Here is a 21448-nt window from a genome sequence, read left to right as displayed (position 1 = left end):
TTGGAAATCATACATACAGATGTATGTGGTCCAATGAATGTTGAAGCTCATGGCGGATATCGTTATTTTCTCACCTTCACAGATGATTTAAGCAGATATGGGTATATCTACTTAATGAAACATAAGTCTGAAACATTTGAAAAGTTCAAAGAATTTCAGAGTGAAGTTGAAAATCATCGTAACAAGAAAATAAAGTTTCTACGATCTGATCGTGGAGGAGAATATTTGAGTTACGAGTTTGGTTTACATTTGAAACAATGCGGAATAGTTTCGCAACTCACGCCACCCGGAACACCACAGCGTAATGGTGTGTCTGAATGTCGTAATCGTACTTTACTTGATATGGTGTGATCTATGATATCTCTTACAGATTTACCGCTATCGTTTTGGGGTTATGCTTTAGAGACGGACGCATTCACGTTAAATAGGGCACCATCAAAATCCGTTGAGACGACGCCTTATGAACTATGGTTTGGCAAGAAACCAAAGTTGTTGTTTCTGAAAGTTTGGGGCTGCGATGCTTATGTGAAAAAGCTTCAACCTGATAAGCTCGAACCCAAATCGGAGAAATGTGTCTTCATAGGATACCTGAAGGAGATGTCGGGTACACCTTCTATCACAGATCTGTAGGCAAGACATTTGTTGCTAAGAATGGATCCTTTCTAGAGAAGGAGTTTCTCTCGAAAGAAGTGAGTGGGAGGAAAGTAGAACTTGATGAGGTAACTGTACCTGCTCCCTTATTGGAAAGTAGTACATCACAGAAACCGGTTTCTGTGACACCTACACCAATTAGTGAGGAAGCTAATGATGATGATCATGAAACTTCAGAACAAGTTACTACTGAACCTCGTAGATCAACCAGAGTAAGATCCGCACCAGAGTGGTACGACAATCCTGTTCTGGAAGTCATGCTACTAGATCATGATGAACCTACGAACTATGAAGAAGCAATGGTGAGCCCAGATTCCGCAAAATGGCTTGAAGCCATGAAATCTGAGATGGGATCCATGTATGAGAACAAAGTGTGGACTTTGGTTGACTTGCCCAATGATCGGCAAGCAATTGAAAATAAATGGATCTTCAAGAAGAAGACTGATGCTGACGGTAATGTTACTGTCTACAAAGCTCGACTTGTCGCAAAAGGTTTTCGACAAGTTCAAGGAATTGACTACGATGAGACCTTCTCATCCGTAGCGATGCTTAAGTCTGTCCGAATCATGTTAGCAATTGCCGCATTTTATGATTATGAAATTTGGCAGATGGATGTCAGAACTGCATTCCCAAATGGATTTCTAGAAGAAGAGTTGTATATGATGCAGCCGGAAGGTTTTGTCGATCCAAAAGGAGCTAACAAAGTGTGCAAGCTCCAGCGATCCATTTATGGACTGGTGCAAGCATCTCGGAGTTGGAATAAACGCTTTGATAGTGTGATCAAAGCATTTGGTTTTGTACAGACTTTTGGAGAAGCCTGTATTTACAAGAAAGTGAGTGGGAGCTCTGTAGCATTTTTGATATTATATGTGGATGACATATTGCTAATCGGAAATGATATAGAATTTCTAGATAGCATAAAGGGATACTTGAATAAGAGTTTTTCAATGAAAGACCTCGGTGAAGCTGCTTACATATTGGGCATTAAGATCTATAGAGATAGATCAAGACTCTTAATTGGACTTTCACAAAGCACATACCTTGACAAAGCTTTGAAGAAGTTCAAAATGGATCAAGCAAAGAAAGGATTCTTGCCTATGTTACAAGGTGTGAAGTTGAGTAAGACTCAATGCCCGACCACTGCAGATGATAGAGAGAAAATGAAAGATGTTCCCTATGCTTCAGCCATAGGCTCTATCATGTATGCAATGCTGTGTACCAGACCTGATGTGTGCCTTGCTATAAGTCTAGCAGGGAGGCACCAAAGTAATCCAGGAGTGGATCACTAGACAGCGGTCGAGAACATCCTGAAATACCTGAAAAGGACTAAGGATATGTTTCTCGTATATGGAGGTGACAAAGAGCTCATCGTAAATGGTTACGTTGATGCAATCTTTGACACTGATCCGGACGATTCTAAATCGCAAACCGGATACGTATTTACATTAAACGGTGGAGTTGTCAGTTGGTGCAGTTCTAAACAAAGCGTCGTGGCGGGATCTACATGTGAAGCAGAGTACATAGCTGCTTAGGAAGCAGCAAACGAAGGAGTCTAGATGAAGGAGTTCATATCCGATCTAGGTGTCATACCTAGTGCATCGGGTCCAATGAAAATCTTTTGTGACAATACTGGTGCAATTGCCTTGGCAAAGGAATCCAGATTTCACAAGAGAACCAAGCACATCAAGAGACGCTTCAATTCCATCCGGGATTTAGTCCAGGTGGGAGACATAGAGATTTGCAAGATACATACGGATCTGAATGTAGCAAACCCATTGACTAAGCCTCTTCCACGAGCAAAACATGATCAACACCAAGGCTCCATGGGTGTTAGAATCATTACTATGTAATCTAGATTATTGACTCTAGTGCAAGTGGGAGACTGAAGGAAATATGCCCTAGAGGCAATAATAAAGTTATTATTTATTTCCTTATATCATGATAAATGTTTATTATTCTTGCTAGAATTGTATTAACCGGAAACGTAATACTTGTGTGAATACATGGACAAACAAAGTGTCACTAGTATGCCTCTACTTGACTAGCTCGTTAATCGAAGATGGTTATGTTTCCTAACCATAGACATGAGTTGTTATTTGATTAATGGGATCACATCATTAGGAGAATGATGTGATTGACATGACCCATTCCATTAGCTTAGCACTCGATCGTTTAGTATGTTGCTATTGCTTTCTTCATGACTTATACATGTTCCTATGACTATGAGATTATGCAACTCCCGTTTACCGGAGGAACACTTTGTGTGCTACCAAACGTCACAACGTAACTGGGTGATTATAAAGGTGCTCTACAGGTGTCTCCAAAGGTACATGTTGGGTTGGTGTATTTCGAGATTAGGATTTGTCGCTCCGATTGTCGGAGAGGTATCTCTGGGCCCTCTCGGTAATACACATCACTTAAGCCTTGCAATGCAACTAATAAGTTAGTTGCAAGATGATGTATTAGGGAACGAGTAAAGAGACTTGCCGGTAACGAGATTGAACTAGGTATTGAGATACCGACGATCGAATCTCGGGCAAATACATACCGATGACAAAGGGAACAACGTATGTTGTTATGCGGTCTGACTGATAAAGATCTTCGTAGAATATGAAGGAGCCAATATGAGCATCCAGGTTCCGCTATTGGTTATTGACCGGAGACGTGTCTCGATCATGTCTACATTGTTCTCGAACCCGTAGGGTCCGCACGCTTAACATTACGATGACAGTTTCATTATGAGTTTATATATTTTGATGTACCGAAGGTTGTTTGGAGTCCCAGATGTGATCACGGACTTGACGAGGAGTCTCAAAATGGTCGAGACATAAAGATCGATATATTGGACGACTATATTTGGACACCGGAAAGGTTCCGGGTAAGATTGGGACAATACCGGATCACCGGGAGGTTATCGGAACCCCCCGGGAGGTATATGGGTCTTATTGGGCCTTAGTGGAAATGAGGGGAAAGGAGCAAGGGAGGGGGCGCCCCCCAAGCCCAATCCGAATTGGGAGGGGGGCCGGCCCCCCCTTTCCTTTCTCCCTCCTTCCTCTTCCTTCCCTCTCCTACTCCTAATAGGAAAAATGGGAGTCCTACTCCCGGTGGGAGTTGGACTCCCCCCCCTTGGGTGCGCCACCCTCCTTGGCCGCCCCCCTCCTCCACTCCTTTATATACGGGGGCAGGGGGCACCCCAGAGACACAACAATTGATCATTGATCTCTTAGCCGTGTGCGGTGCCCCCCTCCACCATAATCCTCGATAATATTGTAGCGGTGCTTAGGCGAAGCCCTACGACGGTAGAACATCAAGATCGTCACCACGCCGTCGTGCTGACGGAACTCATCCCCGACACTTTGCTGGATCGGAGTCCGGGGATCGTCATCGAGCTGAATGTGTGCAAAAACTCGGAGGTGCCATAGTTTCGGTGCTTGATCGGTCGGGCCGTGAAGATGTACGACTATATCAACCGCGTTGTTATAATGCTTCCGCTTCAGGTCTACGAGGGTACGTAGACAACACTCTCCCCTCTCGTTGTTGTGCATCACCATGATCTTGCGTGTGCGTAGGAATTTTTTTGAAATTACTACGTTCCCCAACATCTTCAATGCAGCGTGTTCCACCTGCATTCTCCACTGCTCTAGAACGTTGAAGTGATCCATGATCTCCCGGACTATCCTTCATCATGTTTCTGTGTCAGCCTTCCGAACCCCCGGCAGATTAATGTTGAGCCTTGCCCTGCCAACAAATCCACACACACTCCTAAACCTCATGCGTGCTTTATTTGGTTTAGTTGGAGCCCAAGACTTTAAATCAATCTCGGTTACTTCATATACACCTTTAGGCTGGTGTGTGAGCTTCCTTGGAGCGTTCCTCCGTGTCCTGACCGGAAGGGTAATTGCTGCAGCTCTATCCCGTTCAAGATTACTTGATCCCTCACAATCTGCTAAAGACCTAGAGTTGTCAGAATCAGATGAAGATACATCGCCTGAAGCATGAGTGTTGTCGCTGCTACTCGGCATCTACAGAGAACACATGCGAAACACAGGAAAGGAGGATAAGCATAAAACTAACAACTTGGTATCAAGCTTTCTAAACATGTCATGCAATAATTTAGAAAATGTACGGCTAATTTGTTGAGTTTGTGTGACTCGGGCGCCCGAGACCTGTAAATAGGCAGTAACTTATTGGAACAAATACAACTTATATGTAGTAAGGAAGATAGATAATGAACATATATATGCTCTTCGCTATTTTATAGCCAATTTGGGAATATACAGATTGAAATAGGAAGAGGGATTGCAAGGAAATATGCCTCACCGCGATGGAGAGCAGTAACTAACAGGCTTCTTAATGCAAACCCGTCCGGACCACAGGAGAGGCGAGGGTTACAACATCGATATGCTCGAGGGTGGCTGGCGAGCAAACGAAGACGGCGAGACAAGGGCCGCCGCGTGTTGGGAACGGCAATGGAGGTAGGCTTGACGCCGAAGAGCGGGCACACGGCCGGGGTGAGCACGGCGGTACCGGAGAGGGTTCTGCTGTGGATCTGGGCGAGGGGGGAGCTAGCGATGGAGATTGGGTGGACTAATTGAGTGAAATGTGGGCGGGCGGTGGGAGGGTGTTGGCGGCCTAGGTGAAAAGGGTGAAAAATATCACCGGTCGCCGTGCGGAAAGGCCTATGCAAACGGTTGCCTCTAAGCGCTCGTGTGCACAAAGAGAATAATTTCGTTTGAAATGAAGACGTACTAATTTTGAAATCAAGACGTGAGTTCATCATTTCGCCTCTAAATTTTTCCCATGTAAAGCAATCACAATTGTACCACGGGTTTGATTTGCTGGTGCATTTCAGGCCTCGTGTGCTATATGTATGACATTTTTTGGCATTTACCGTGCATTTTGGCATATAAATCAATTCATAGCCGGACTGCATTTCCTGTCGAAAGAGATGAGGATTGTCGTTCGATCTGGGAGCATCCAACGATGTAGACGTACGATCCGTGGGGTTTGGGTTCTGGCCAATCAGAGCGCATGACTCAGATCGCGCGCGCATCAAAGGGGGGGGGATCGGCCATGTTTTGGTAGGCACACAACTTTCGTGAGTGAACCGTGTGCTATTTGAAAACATTTTTTTGTAAGGGGCTATTTGAAAACATTTGCATGAACTAAGAGCACATTTTCATTTGAATGAAAACAAGAGTTCATCGTTTCGCCTCCAAATTGTTTTCCACGGTAAGAAATCACCACTGTACCCTATGGTTCGATTTTCTCGTGCATTTAAGGTATCGTTTGCTATATTTGAGTCGTTTGCTATAGTCTCAACTACACGTGGGTGCTAGCTAGCTAGCAAAATCATTTGTGTGTCGCTTTGGGAGTTTTCATTCATTGTTCGAGAAACAGAAAAAATTCAAACAATTCGGTCGCAGGGTGCGGCTAGAGGCGTATTTCAAGAATCGTTTGCTATATTTAAGGCATTTTTTGAATTTAACGTGCAATTTGTGGATATAAATAAAATCACAACCGGAACTGCATGTGCTGTCGAAAGGGATGAGGATCGTTGTTCGATCAAGGAGAATCCAACGGTGCAGGCGTATGATCCGTGGGGTTTGGGTTCTAGCCAATCAGAACACACAACTTAGATCGCGCGTGTGGCACAGGGAAGGCATCGGCCATGGTTTAGTGGACACATGGCTTTCGTGAGTGAACCGTGTGCTATTTGAAAACATTTACATTACCTAACATTAATATTTTTTTTTTGAATGAAAACATGAGTTCATCGTTTCGCCTCCATTTTTTCCATGATAAGAAATCACGATTGTACCCTATGGTTCGATTTTCTGGTACATTTTACCAGGCGCCTCGCTAGCAATCTCAAACTTTGAATATGCAAAAAAAAGATCTCGTTTGTATGTATATATATAGTCGCAACTACACGTGCATGTTAATTAGCAAGATCATTTGTGTGTCGTTTTGCGAGTTTTCATTCATTGTGTGAGAAACGGGAATAAACTTCAAACAGTTCGGCCGCAGGGTGCGGCCAGAGGTGTAGGCCTTGTTGGTATTTTAATTTCAGGAAATGCATATAGAGTCCGAAAAATAACAAAAATCATTGTATCACTGTCGTGTGCTCTCATGATCGCATGGAAAAAATTTGGTAAAGTTTGACACAAGTTTTGGTGCTCGCACCTTCCATACCGGAGCATCTCACAAGAGGGATCATAGTTTTCAAAAGGAGATGCGGCACTTCGGACTACAGATCATCAGTTACTACCTGCATCGTTCTGGCCCATTTCAGGTCGTGTGCTATGTTTAAGTCATTCTTTGCACTTATCTTGCATTACATTTTAGTGCATATAATTAATTAAAGTCAAAAACTCTACTAGAACTACATGTGGGTGTTTTAGTTAGGCTATATACTTAGCCTACTCATAGTGAAGAGTGTCATATACTAGTATCATATATATATATATATAAACACTATTCTGATCACGGGATCCGAATAATATTCTGATCACAACCTGACCTACCCCGCTAGTAGTACGTTGAACTTCCGTGTGAACTAGGTTGAACTTCCGCCAACATTGCCCAAATGGGGCTTGCGATATACCGTTGGAAAGCTATGGACCCCAATATCATGACCCAACTTAAATTTTTGGAAAAATATAAGCGGTTTAAGAGCAGTTTTAAAAACCATTTTTTTCTTCGAAAAAAAACGTGAATCGTATTTTCAATCGCATTTCTAAACCGTTTATCGGAATGAGGCGTATAATATGGCGTTGGAAAGCTGCTGCAAAACCGCTCCTTCCACATGTTGAAAGTTTTCTCTAATTCCCTATGGTTAAAGAGTAATTTAAAAAACGTAAAATTTTGTAAACCAAACAGCTGAGTTCGTTTTTTCGATGTCATTTCTAAACGGCTAATCCAATGGAGGCATATGATATGGCGTTGGAAAGCTTATGAAAATGCACTACTTTTTCATCTTGAAAGTTTTTTTTCTAATTTTCAATGGTTTAAGAGTAATTTAGAAAATGGTCCAAGTCCTACCGAGTTCGTATTTTCGAGCTAATTTTTTAACCGTGCGTCCGAATGCAGCAAATGATATGGCGTTGAAAAGCTTGAACAAATAAGAAAATTTTTGGTATGTATTGTTTCTCCCAATTCTTTACGGTTTTAAGTCAGTTTTGAAAATGGCGAAAAACGTATTTTCGCCGTAATTTCTACAAACTTTATCGGAATTGGGCAAATAATATACCATTGAAAAGCTACGAAAAATGAAAAACTTTTTCATGTTGATGGTTTTATCTGATTCTTAGTTGTTTTCAAGTAATTTCAAAAATGGTGGGATCATTCGTTCTGCCTCTATCGCGAAATAGATTCTTCGAAAATGCACCGCGTGAAGAACCTGAACTTCTCAGCATGTCTACCTGAACTTCTCTCTGTTTTCGATGTGCTTTTTTTTGCTCGCAGATCTACATCCACTACTCGTAGTTCTCCATCCACTCGCCGAAATTCAACGAGTGATATACTGATGGAAAGCTACTGTAAACACGCAAGTTTCCCGTGTTGATCATCTTTTCATACTCGCGGCAATTTTAAAAGTTTTTCATCTAAAATTCATTCAGCGTAGTAGTTGAACTTCCTGATGTTTTCACGTTGAACTTCTGTGGCGTATTTTTGTTTGTAATTTTCTCATCCATTTGTTAGTGTTACACAAATAATATTCCTTTTGTGCAAACGTCTCTCACAATAATTTTTTGAACTTTCTCCGACCGAGGACTTGAACTTACACAAATGATATTCCTGTCGTTTTAAGGTAAATTAGAAAATGGCGAGATCATGATTTATGCGTTCATCGCGAACGAAAATGCACTATGTGAAGTAGTTGAACTTCTGGGGCATGTTTGTTTGAACTTCACTCTGTTTTTGATGTGTTGTTTTTTGACGTGTTGCTTTTTGCACCGCGTGAAGTAGTTGAACTTCTGGGGCATGTCTGATTGAACTTCACTCTGTTTCACTTTATTGTATTTTTCTTATATGAAATACACACCATGTAGCACGTGAACTTCTGATTGTTATCACTTTGAACCTTTCTCTGGTTTGAGAGAATTATTTTAAAACACAAAAAACTACATTTTTTATGTATTTTGGACATCTAAATACATGGTGGACCTCTCTCACAAGAATTTTTTGAACTTTTCCTCGCCGAGCACTTGAACTTCTAGCAACCATTTTTTTCGTTTATGAGGTGTTTTTAAAAGTGCAAAAAATGGCATTGTGTTTTTTAATTTTTTGAACATATAAATCCTAGGTTTTAATAAACTCTGAACTTCTGTGTCTTTTCATTTTGAACTTCACCTTTTTATATTTTTGATTAAAGAATTGTATTCGATTTTTATAAAAAATCGAGCATGGAAATACAAGGTGAACCTCTCTCACAAGGATTTTTGAACCTCCCCGGACAGAGCACTTGAACTTCTTTCAACAAACATTTTATGCTTTTATTTTTCTATACTTTTATTCTCACCTGAAATGCATTCCTTGCACTAGTTGAACTTCTCATTGTTTTCACCTTGAACTTCTGTCACATATTTTTGTTCAACCTATCTCACAAGAATTTTTGAACTTTCTCGGTTGAGCACTTGAACTTCTAGCAACAATTTTTTTGGACTTTGCCTTTTTATTTCTTTTTTCTCTCATACGAAATGCACTCAATACAGTAAATGAACTTCTGACAGTTATCAAACCGAACTTCTCTCTATTTCGTTTTCGTAACAGAAAAAGTCCGAGTTTTTTATATACATCAAACTCTCTAACTTTTTATTTGAACTTCTTTGTGTATTTTTTTAGAAATGTGAAAATTGGAGTTCTGTTAGAAACATCGAACTTCTTCGTTATTTTCAATTGAACTTATTGGTTTATTTCTTTAGTAATTGTAAACTCTGAAACTTCTGAAATGGTTAAACATACAAAACAAAATTATGGTTTTTTCCATTTTTCTAGAAGTCACTATGTTACATCTTGTGAACTTTTTATTTTTTTGTCGTGATATTCTATTCATTTTTTTGCTTTTGGTGAAATGGCCTAGGCGGTCCCTTTTTCTCATTCGATGAATTTCTTCTGTATGTAGTACACGTGAACTTCGGAATTTCCGAAACATTAACTTAACATGCTATTGAAAATCAAGAAAATTATGCACAACAAAACACATACACTGCACGTGCTTCATGCACAACCAACACATACACTTCCTAGAAACGGAAATAATTTAAGACCAAAAAACCTAGGACAACAGCAGCAGCTAATCTGTCTCAGAAATTATTTTCCTCTCGTACTCAAGCTGAACTTCATGAAAGACACCCCTCTATTTTTTAATTTTGGACTTCTTGGGTTTTGTTTTTTAGAACTGAAAAAATATGTTTTCCATTTGACTTCCTGAACTTATCTATTTTTACATTTTGAACTTTTTGGTTGTCCTTTTTAGAAACAAGAAAAAAAAGTCATTTATTGATTGGTATTTTTTGTGTTTTTATATTTGTTTCGGTTACTGTTCTCTGAGTAAAAAAATGCATATGCATTTCTTCAATGAGAGTAAGTGAACTTCGTGCACATAATTTATAAAACACTCTTTTGCGCGTATATGAATTTTCCTGTAGATGTACAAGAACGTTTTTTTTGCTTGCACCTCAACAACCAACATGGAATAGCACGATGATAGAAGTCTTGTACAAAGCTCCATAAAATCACAGAGAAGCTACACCAAATGGATCATAGAAAATATTGACCAAATCACACAAGAAAAAGGTCAGGCCGAGGGCATTCTTTAACATGCATTAAAAAGAAACGTAGGGCATGGAAGCAACAAAATCTGAAGGGAGGTTGAGATCCCTCCTCGCCGCACAAGTCCACAGCCTCTTGCGCAGGGGAGCCATTTTTGCCAGCGATCAATGTATCTTAATTCTACAGTCGAAGTGCCAGACAGCATGCCTTATTCTGCAAAACCAAAATCTGAGCACATATATCAGAACTAGCACGAACAAAAAGTGTGGCAGGGCATATTTTTTTCTGAACTTTATATGCAAAAACTTCCTGTATTTATTCACCCCTTGTTCTATGTGAACTTCAGTGTCCAGACAACAAGAACTTGGTCGATCAAACCAATGGATCGACGGGTCAGGGAGGACCTTGCGGACAGCAACTGCACCATCAGGAATCGGAAACGTCCTGGTGAACAACGTTCACGCCGTGCAGGGTGGTTGGGGACGACGACATCAGCATGATCTGGGAGCTTGAAGAACAAGAATGGCCATCGAAGGGGTGGGCCGCGATGGTGGTCCAAGGGTCGCGCAGGACGCGCTTGTTCCAGCGGCGCACAAGACGAACCAGGCGGCGACTAGCCGGAGGATCCTGGGGAGTTACTCGGAGGCAGAGAAGGAGAAGATGAAATCAGAGGGCGAGAGAAGGCTCACCGGAGGGGAGAAGTGGGGGGTTGACCGGAGGTGAGGGACGGGGAGAGCAGCGGCGGTTGGTGGTGGAGGCGTAAGGCGGCCGCAGGATCCGGCGGCGCGCGTGCGGATTCCGGGGAGGGCGCGCCGCGGCGGGTGGATCCGGGAAGGTGGCGCGGCGGCGGGGGCCTCCGGGGACAGGGCGTGGCGGCGGGGGCCTCAGGGAGGGGGCGCAGCGGCATGGGGGTCCAGGGAGGGCGCGGATGAGGCGTGTGGATTGGGGAAGGAGGCTCGGCGGCGGGAGATCGAGGCGTGTGGGCGGTTCTCGGGTGCGGGAGAAGTGGGGGAGAAGATCCGTTTTTTCTTTCTGTTTTACCGTCTGGCGCTGGCCGCTCCGGTTCGGGAGGATCTCCTCGTGCTCCATCGTATACTAGCTGAATGCCCGTACGTTGTCACGGATAAAAAAAACACATTATGATCAAATATTTTTTAAATTAAAAAATGCGTGTCGGATATGATAGAGCTGGTTTCAATTCCTGAACAAATTCATTCTCTCTCTCTTATTTCTTTCTAGGCAATCGTTGTATGTCTTTAAAAACCCCCCCCTTGCATCATTTTATTCTCCTCACCCTTCTTTTCACTTTACCTTTTTCACAGTGCCGTGTGGGCAACCCTATTCAAAATCTTCTATTTCATTTATTATGTCATCGATTCAAAATATTATTTGATCTCCTTTTTGAGTGAAAACTTACGAAATACGTCTCACAACTAACTGGAAAGAAACATGAACTCTGTTAAGTATAGAAACAAAGAACAAAATCATATTTTCTCAAAAAAAAATAGACCCTCTCAAACAACATATACTACTCCCAAACCCAAAGAAAAAGAGACCTACAAGAGAGGTATGTTTAATGCAAAGCATCTGACGTTTAGGTCACTCTCATAAAAGGTTATTCCTGTATCGATCAAATGACCGGGAGGAGCATCTTGAGTTCAAGCAGTTCCCTCTGAAGGGGTATGTTGAGTTAAAGGCTATCCTCTTCCTTCTCAAGAGGAACTCCTGACCTCCTTGAGAATATAAAGAAGCTTAACAAACCAAGCTTTATGTGCCCCATATCTTGACCATGGATAAATATAAACTTTTGCAAAAAAAAAACTGAAAATTCAAAGCCAGGAAGTCCGCAATAGTTAGTTTAAGCTCGTACAACCCAAAAAGCAATAGTTAGTTTAAGCTCTTACATCCCCAAAAGCATATGATTTGATCGCCTCTAAGTTTCAACATTACGTTGAGGCTTAGAAATGCTTTCTGATTTTGTAGAATTACAGATAAAACCTCCAAGCATGACTGAAAATTGAGAGTGATGTGATGAGTTAGGACTGATAGTAACATTCAGTAGGACAACCAACAAGAAAACTACAACGACGTACTACCATCACATGAAATATGTAAATGTGTGTGCATTATTTAGGTTCTCAACATCTATCTCTCATGCACTTCTGGTTTCTTTTCTCCTATCCAAGCATCTCACTGCCAATCTATCAAAAAAATAGCAGCTTCCCATGGAGATGGGGCCTCGGCCAGCGACGCGACGGGAGCGAACATCAGCCTTAAGGAAGTACTCATCAAGCTTGATATCGACCGATGGCCACCTTGATTGATGACAGTAGCCCATGAGAAGACATCACACTCCGACTCACCGCAGAAGTAATTCTGCACAAATGAAGACATAAAAAAAGATTAAAAGCTACACATATAAAAGCATGCAGCTGCAATCATGCATCAAACCTGCCCGTACAAAATACATCTTTTGAATGTTGAAATTTTACGGTTTGGTAGCCATCTGCAATCATGCATCAATTCTCACAATCATATCATGATTGAAATTTTTCCAATTTGGTAGTTTGGAAATTAATATAACAAGGAACAATTTGAGAGTTGGGAGACATTACTAATATGATTCACTTTGTACAATGTAGTTTCACCATGATCAAAAATTTCCCAATTTGGTAGTCTGCACATCGACATTACAAGCAACAATTTTCCACTTTTTACAAAGCAGTTCATGTAGAAGATGGCAGAGAAGATGTGGGTTTGACACTACTGATCATCTGCAGATTTTGAATGATACCTTTCAGACCTGGTGATTAAAAAAAGATGTTGAACTATTGGCAAAGATTCAAAATCAATCAAGGATTATTTAATCAGCACCATGATTCTATAACAAAGTGATGAGATTTTTAGAAACTCCCAATATGTGTTTGCTTCATCCCCTGCAAAAATCCAAGCAGAAAAGTTATTATAATATGAACAATGGAAATTGAATCAGTAATAAGTGTACACAATCTATTATTGGTCAGTGCTTTTTTGCCATATTCGGGTTGCCTAATATGCCAATTGTAGAAAATCTCTGTCCAGACATGAGGCTTGATGGGATCCCACGTGATAACTAACAAGAATGGAATGGTCCAAGAAGAAAATTATGGGATTAAGGTAGTAGAATAGAAGACCAAACCTGAGGCTGTAGCCTATAGCGGCCGGAGACTCCTCGCACACCAGCGTCGCCACGCTGTCCGTCGCTAATCAACGACGTGTCAGCCCTGTCGGCGCTTGCCTGAGCGAAGGCAAGAAGAGACTGATGGGAGAGCGTAACAGCATGGAGAAGCCCTTGTGGAGGATCGACTTCGCACCACCAGTCGCCACCACCTCCCTCAACAAGGTTTAACAGCGCACCTAAAAACTTAAAAAGAAAGACATTAAACTCGGGACTTTTTTTGTCAATGGTTCAGTTAGATTATTAGTTCATGGAAATTTAACGGGGAAAGAAAAGGATTGAACAAAACAAAGAAGCATTTCCATCACCACATAGAGTATCAAATGAACCCTTGCTGCAACATGGCGGCTGATCAATGTTTGACATCTTACTTTTTCATCTACTTGTATGTAATCTTGTGTGCACTTATAGTTAGGACATGGTATGCAAAAGACAGTGGTGGAGCAAACGAACATAGCATCACAGTAGACTAACAGAGTAATCAAATCAACCATACTACCAGTTCACGAATGATGACTATGCTTAACTTCAGACAGAGAGCGACATGCTTCAGGATAATCTGAACTAACTTTGTAACATTATCTATCAACATAATCACATACATAGAGGACCAGATGAACTGCTTCTCAGTTTGCAGGAATAATGTTGATCACATGTCATTTATAGGACAAAGATATTTGGGTAATGCCACCATTTTGCATATAACAAATTAATAATACCTATTCTTGTTTCGTAATTTGAGGCATCAAATGTTTTAGGACAAACATATACCCCAAAAGGAAATATGATATTGCTCTGTAGTTAAGTCTGACAAGCAATAATTTAGGAACACGTGACTAAAGCAGAGAAAAGACCATGCTCTTACATGTTGAAGCAGCTGTGGCACTTGACAAGTTGACATCATGCAAAGAAGGAACACAAAGACAACACATAATCTGGGGCTGGGAGAAAAATCAATTGAACGGAAAGGCATGTTTCACCCACATCCTATGTGGTCTGATGCGCACGTACAATGAGGAATGAGTTGAGCTTCTCTGGACCCGTCGACGGCTTGAGGAGGTCGATGTCGTTCTGCCACACCTGTTCCGATTCCCAACTAAAAACAGACAAATTAAATCACGCGGCAAACAGCGGCGAAGATTAGCATCATGCGGCAACCGGCTACGCGGCAAACCCCTCCAGCTCCCCCTCCAGCTCCCCTCTTACTATGCCCAGAGCATATACGAACGCGAGGAGCACGCAGCCCGCTGGCGCGAGGCTCGCGGTGCGGGGGCAATGGAGACTACTTGAGACCAACAATGGGGGCCGATGTGGTGGAGCTAGCGTTACCTCGGCCGTCGGTTGTCATTGCTGTCGACGCGCCGCCTTCCTCGCATCGCCGTCGCTCGTCGTTGCCGTCGTCGCTCCCTCCCCGCATTGCCGTCCTCATGGACTCTGTGAGGCCACGGAGATTCCTCTCTGGAGAGGCAGGGAATTGAGACCGAGGAATTTGGGGGAAGGGAGTGGGAGATGGGATACGGGGACATGGGGACGTGGGTTGTTTTACCTTTTTTTCTTTCGTGCGCAGATGGGTGGGAAGGCGGGGACGAGGGGAGGTTCGTACGAGGCGGGGGGATGTGCGTGTGTGTGTGCGTGTGTGTGTGATATTACCTTTAATTAATTACTAGATCATCGAATGCGCGTGTTGCCGCGCCCGTCAATTTTTGTAATAGAATGGTAAGAAATGTAGTAAGTACACATAAAACACGGGAGTTAAATTTGCATAAAGTTACACATATATTTGTTGGTTACCAAAGAGCAGAATTTAATGAGTTCGCGGGGAAATAATGCTGTGCTAGGTGACCATAGAACATGCAAACACAAAATATTGAGAATAATTCCCTAAAATAATCTTACATACACAAAAGACATGTGCTGAAACTTTAACGACAAAATACAAATTACCAATCGGGAAGAAGTTTCTCAATATATCGCAAGACATCATGGATACAGTCAATATTAGATAATGTTGTGCAAGTATGTCAACATTAAAAGCTTGTATTTGCTCTCATTCAAGACATCAAGTACATGCAAAGTTGTTTGTAAAAATACTATAACCTGCATTAGTAGAAGAATGCCTAACAAGTGAACAATGGAACAGCAGGTTGACTCTCATCCCATCAAAAATATATGCATTGTGAAGTCACACTGTATAAGCTATCTTCCATGCAAAATATAAATTACCAACATTAAAATTAACAACCTCTTCATTTGGATGGCAATCTAAGTACAATGCTCTGGAACACTGTTTTTGTCCGATACATTGCAAATATTCATGGAGTCAATCAAATAGGAAAGTAACAAGCTTCTAGAAACAAACGATCCAATTAATTATGGAACAAATATTGGTAGAATCAAGTGGTTAACACACTGTGAACAATTGCGGATATCCATAATAGAATTTTAGAACTTGCTTCAGTAATTTACCCTCTCTAAATTTATATTGTCTAAGAACTGTGTATTATATCCATTATTTTTTTTTGTAAAAAATGGTAACTTATATTGTCTAAGTCTTGATTTAGAATACATATCATCTAAGAACTGTTGATTACATCCATTGAGAAATTTTTGAAGAATGGTAACTCCAACAAACTACAGTAGAGAAACTCTCTCACTCACCTTCATACCAGCAGAAGAATAGCAATCAACACAAAGGGCAGACATTATCCAAGGTTATCATAATTAAGGTCACCGAATTATCTCTAACATGAATAATGGCAAACAATGTTGAGCACACATGTAACTCTGTAACTTTTCTGTTCCCTTATTTTGAAGCCTTGTCTCATACGTCTATTCTGACGAAGAATGCCAAGTATGAACATCACTCACTGCATGGATTCAAAACAACGACATCAAATTAACACCTGCCTTCACCTTTTTCAAGTGGCATAAGGGTATGATTGTAAAAGTATATATATCCTGTAAATTACACTTCTTACTTATGCGAGCAATCAATTTTTTCATGTATTATAAATCCTAACTTACAACTGTACCATCATACACCCATAGTGATAATGGGATGAATTGTGTTCTGTCACCTAGACCCAACACGCGGTAGACATTCTTGATCTGCCCACAAAAGCAACTTGGTGCATCAACAATGATATAAAAATCCGATGTGGACCACATGACTAATATTGTAATCTCCATAAGCATTTCTAAATTGTAAACCATTGTTTCTCGTGATGAACAAAGAGACCATTTCCCTATTGCATACAAAGGGTAGTACTGAAGCACCTTTTTTACACAAGAACAAAATAGAGATTCAACTACTGATAAAATGAGAAATTTAGCAATGAATATTAAGTAGGAAAACTACAGTTCAAAGCTTTGGTTCCGTATTGTGGCTTCTCAGTACAACAAAGTATATAACATCAAGTGGTGAGAAAACAAATCTTATGAATCCGTACAAAACATACCCCACCAATGAAATAATGTAGAAATCAGTACCTTACCTTCCAAATCTGTCAAGCTAGAAAATATAGAGTAGGTAAAAATATTAACCACCCAAATTTTGGTTAGCTTCGGATATAAAAGTAGGACAATGAGCAATAGAATGTTAAATAGAAAAAGTTCTTGTCGTGTTCTAGTGCCTCTACAGACTGCTAAAGATCGATGTCATGCCAATTTTGCCTGTTGGAGCTTGATAGTTCGGATTTAGCATTCAGATAGTAGCACTTCGGAATGGGCACTGAAATTACTAATATTGCAGTATACTTTTGAACATGCCAAAGCAATTATGTTTCAATTTCTTTTATAAAGCTTTGAACTTTTGCTATTAAAAATAGAATATCACATTGTAGTCATTTGCACTTTCAACAAGGATGATGTGGGCATTCAAACGTAATACTCTCTGGCAAAAAACATTAAAGTAGAAATCAGTGCCTCGCCTTACAACCCAGCAGAACCAGGCCAATCCATCACAACCGAGCTTGAATCCATCAAGCTGGAGAACTTGCATTCATTTTTTTTGAGTAGAGAGAACATCATGAATAACAGTAGTGTAAATATGGTGTCAATCCATGATGTTGGCCTGGACAAAATTTCAATCGATATACATAAAAGAACGAACAGCAAGCATATACCACTCATTTAATAGTAGCGCAAGAACAACCACAGGGAAAATGTTGGAATGAGAGTCAATCCAATCTCGAGAATAGACACTTGACTGCAAGCCATCAAAATCAGATCAAGGCAAGACAAATCCTAGCACATGCATACATCGAGAATACGAATTGTCAGGGAGGCGTGGACCTTGTATTACCCACAAATTGATTATCCTGGTACTCCTCGAGCGACATGTCACGGTGTGCCTGCAACTGGTCAGCGAGGCTGACTGAAGAACACCGTGACGTGCGCCGGATCGAGCCCCTCCATTGCTCTTCGGAACACCTTCAGCGCCCACTGCGGGTTGTGCACCGAGTAGCATCGTGTCCGCCTAACCGGCGCCCCAAAAATCAGATGACACACATCCACACGTCAGGTAGCGGTGGCGCGATCGTAAGGGAAGGAGGTGCGAACATACCTGCGGCAAAGTGGTCACGGGCTTGTTTACCGGACGACTAGCAGTGAAAAGATGGGTGGTGGAGTGGTGCAGAGGAGCTCCACGCGCAGGAGCATCATGTCCACCGTCTTCTTCGCCTCTTCTCAGGCCAACTCCATCGCGCGACCCTAAATGGACGTCCGGTTTGGCCGGATTTTGTCCCTTTGAGGCGGCGATGCGGTCGCGCATGTCGCGTTTGTCCGTTGGGACGTGATTAAAAAAAACAAAAAACTTAAATAAAATGCCTAAAAAAAGTAAATAAACGCACTTAAAAAAACTTAATATATATATAAAGATCACGGCCACAAAACGGCCCAGTTTCACGCCGCACTTAAACGGCCCAGTTTCATAATTAACATAAAAACAAAATAAAAAAGCCGCCCACGCGCTGCTGCCACGCCCGTCCATGCCCTGGCCATCGTCGTCGCCGTCTTCAGTGGCCGCCGGTGTCATCGTAGTCGCTGCAGAGGTTGACGTAGTCCGGCGCGTCCAGAGATGGGCCGGCGGTCCGCAGTGCACGGGGGCGGCGGGCTGGAAGGTGGCTGGTGCGTGCACCACCTCCTCCCGAGGCGAGGCGTCGCGCTCCGGAGACCTCGGCGGCGTGGGGCACCAGTTGCCCCCCACGGCGGCCGCCATCTGCTCCGCCGTGCACGACCAGGTCCACCCCAGGCCCACCAGGCCCTGGTGGAAGGCGGCCACCGGCGGCTCCTCCGTCACCTCCTCCTTCGGCTCGGGGATGGCGACGTCGCCGGCCGCAGAGAGGGCCATCGTCTCCTCGAGGCCCGACCATTGGCGCTCATCGTGCGTGTACATGGAGTCGTCCATGACACGCGCCATGATCCGGGCCTCCTCCTCCGCTGTCATGCGAGGAGGAGGAGGTGGCGATGGGGAAGGCGACGGCGTGGGCGTCAGGCCACGCACTCGCGTACGCCCGCGCACCTCCCGACGTGGCCGTCGCGGCCCCGACACCGTGCCGGCGAAGTACGACGCGCGTCGCACGTCGTGCTCGTCCTGGAGCCAAGTGTCTCATAATATGGAGTCGGGGGCGTACCTCTCGTCGTGGAATAGGTCGTTGGGGAGGAGGAGGAGGCGGCGCTCGATCTCATTGTGCCTGGCACGGCCACTTGCTGGCACCGGTGGGACGGGGACCCGGTCCGCGGAGAGGTGCCAGTTGTTGGGGAGGTGCACGTCGCTCCACGGGACCGGCGTCCTCGTCTCCCAGTACCGCCAGCACACATCGACAGCCAGGTACCGCCGATCGCGCTCGTCGGTGGCCCTAGGCGCGATAGTGAAGGGGGCAGGCGCGGGGGCTCGAATGGAGGAGCACGGTGGTGATGCGGGCTCCTCCTTCTTGACGGAGCCGCGGCGGCATCCCGAGGAGGATCCGGCCTCGCGGTTGTGCTTCCCCTTGCGGTCATGCTTACAAAGGCCCATGGCTGCGGCCGGCCGGCGAGGTCAACGACGGGGAGCGGCTAGGGTTTCGAGGGGGTAGAGAGGGGCCAGAGTGGGAACTATGGATGACGACCGGTCCACGGCTTCCCATTTAAGAAGGACGGCGACCCTTCGCAGTGCGGATGACAGGTGGGGCCACCCGCCCGTGCGCATTTATATTGGCGGGTGGGAGGTAGGTGGCCGCCTGCCACGCGGCCCCGACGCGAACGTTCGAAGCGTCCGTTCGCTGTCCGCCGCGACCCAAACCCGGCGCAAATTTGCGCTCGAAATGGGTCGGCCCGGACACAAAACAGACCAGATGGGTCCGGACCGTCGCGCGCTGGGCCGCCTCGTTTGTCCGTTTTACCCCAAACGGACAGGGCCGGACAAAATGGGGTCGCGCGATGGAGTTGGCCTCAGGGCATGGCCAACGGGCTGCCCCATTGGTGCTGCCCGGCAGGTCCAGCTCGGCTCAGTGTTTGCAAATCAGGTTCGGATGGTCCTCTGCACAAGAACCGGTCTCTTGCAGAGGAGGTAGCTACTATGTGAGAAAAGTATGATAAAAGGTGAAGAACGAAGGAGGTAGAGACGTAGAAAGGAGAGAAGGACCGAGATGGGGACCACTAATGCGGGGTCTACTGATGGTTGCCTCCGTTGGTGAGGAAAAATGTAAATGGTAGCTTTAATATTTTAAGTCTAAATGAAGGCATGGGGCAGCATGAAGGTGATGCCTTCATTGTACATGCCCTCAGCTCCGCCGGGAAAATCTGCATCATGTCATGCCTACATCATCATTGTCTCTCTCTAGTTTCACCGGGCAAGTTGCCGGGCGTCGCTGCTTCGGTTGCTCTTGCCGGCGACGGTGTCGGGAGGATTCGCCTAGGTCGTGAGAGATGTTGGGGAGGGGAGGATCCGTCATCACGGGCGAGAGGATCGGCGCGGGTGGCCACGAGGCGGGCGAGGGACGCGGAGGCATAGGCGGTGACATCGGCGTGTAGGGAAGCGAGGAGGTAGGAGATGCCGTCGTGGGCGACGGCGGGGAGAGGAGGGGGCAGCCTAAGTAGCGAAGGAAGGGAGGGAGATTCCGTCGTGTAAGGCTGAACCGGGCTTAGCCTTGGGCCGAGCAGGAGACGTGGCCCAATTACGGGAGTAGCTGCCCTTGCGACTTCAAGCCCAGTTCGCGGCGAACATAGTGTTTACTTCAGATCCGACGGCCATCAACATTTAACAAACGAAATCAAACGGCTAGAAATGCCTAATTCATAAGAGGACAGAGATTAGGTGCTCTGTCACGGTTTACTCGGCGCTCATGAGCAATTTCTGGATCTGGGTGATTAGCGATTGGCTGTAAATTCCTTTGCCCACGACCAAAAAATAGCATGGGTAGTTAAACCACAACGCCTAATTACTCACACAATTATGATGCATTACTCCGCCAGCCAATAATCAAGCTGTCACCGTGCATGCATTGGTTGCATACAGGCTGCTTTTCTGTTTCTCACCCTCTAATTAACACAACAGTTAATTCATTGCGCCTTAATACCCTCCATTTCTAAAAATATCTTTTTAGAGATTTCTATATGAACTACATACGGATGTATATAGTCGTATTTTAGAGTGTAGATTCACTCATTTTACTTCGTATGTAGTCTATATAGAATTTTTTTTAAAATATATTTAGAAACGGAGGAAGTACTATATAAGATTAGGCCCTCGAGTCAGAGACTCAAAGTGCAGCATCACCTTCACTCTACCACACTGTGCCTTAGCTCAACACACGAGACCTCTCC

At 43.8% G+C, this 21448-nt stretch overlaps 1 long non-coding RNA gene across 1 annotated transcript; it reads right to left on the bottom strand.

The window, feature by feature from the left end:
- Positions 1-10365: 10365 nt before the first annotated feature.
- On the bottom strand, positions 10366-11479 carry LOC125553955. Its single transcript, XR_007304285.1, has 2 exons — positions 11118-11479; positions 10366-10656 (listed from the first exon to the last, which is right to left on the bottom strand). It is a non-coding gene; the product is annotated as an uncharacterized LOC125553955 (long non-coding RNA).
- Positions 11480-21448: the final 9969 nt, after the last annotated feature.

This window comes from Triticum urartu, chromosome 4, assembly GCF_003073215.2.
Source record: "Triticum urartu cultivar G1812 chromosome 4, Tu2.1, whole genome shotgun sequence".
NCBI classification, from domain to species: Eukaryota; Viridiplantae; Streptophyta; class Magnoliopsida; order Poales; family Poaceae; genus Triticum; species Triticum urartu.
Note: the sequence above shows the minus strand (reverse complement) of the source record. Positions and strands in the feature narration are given on the sequence as shown.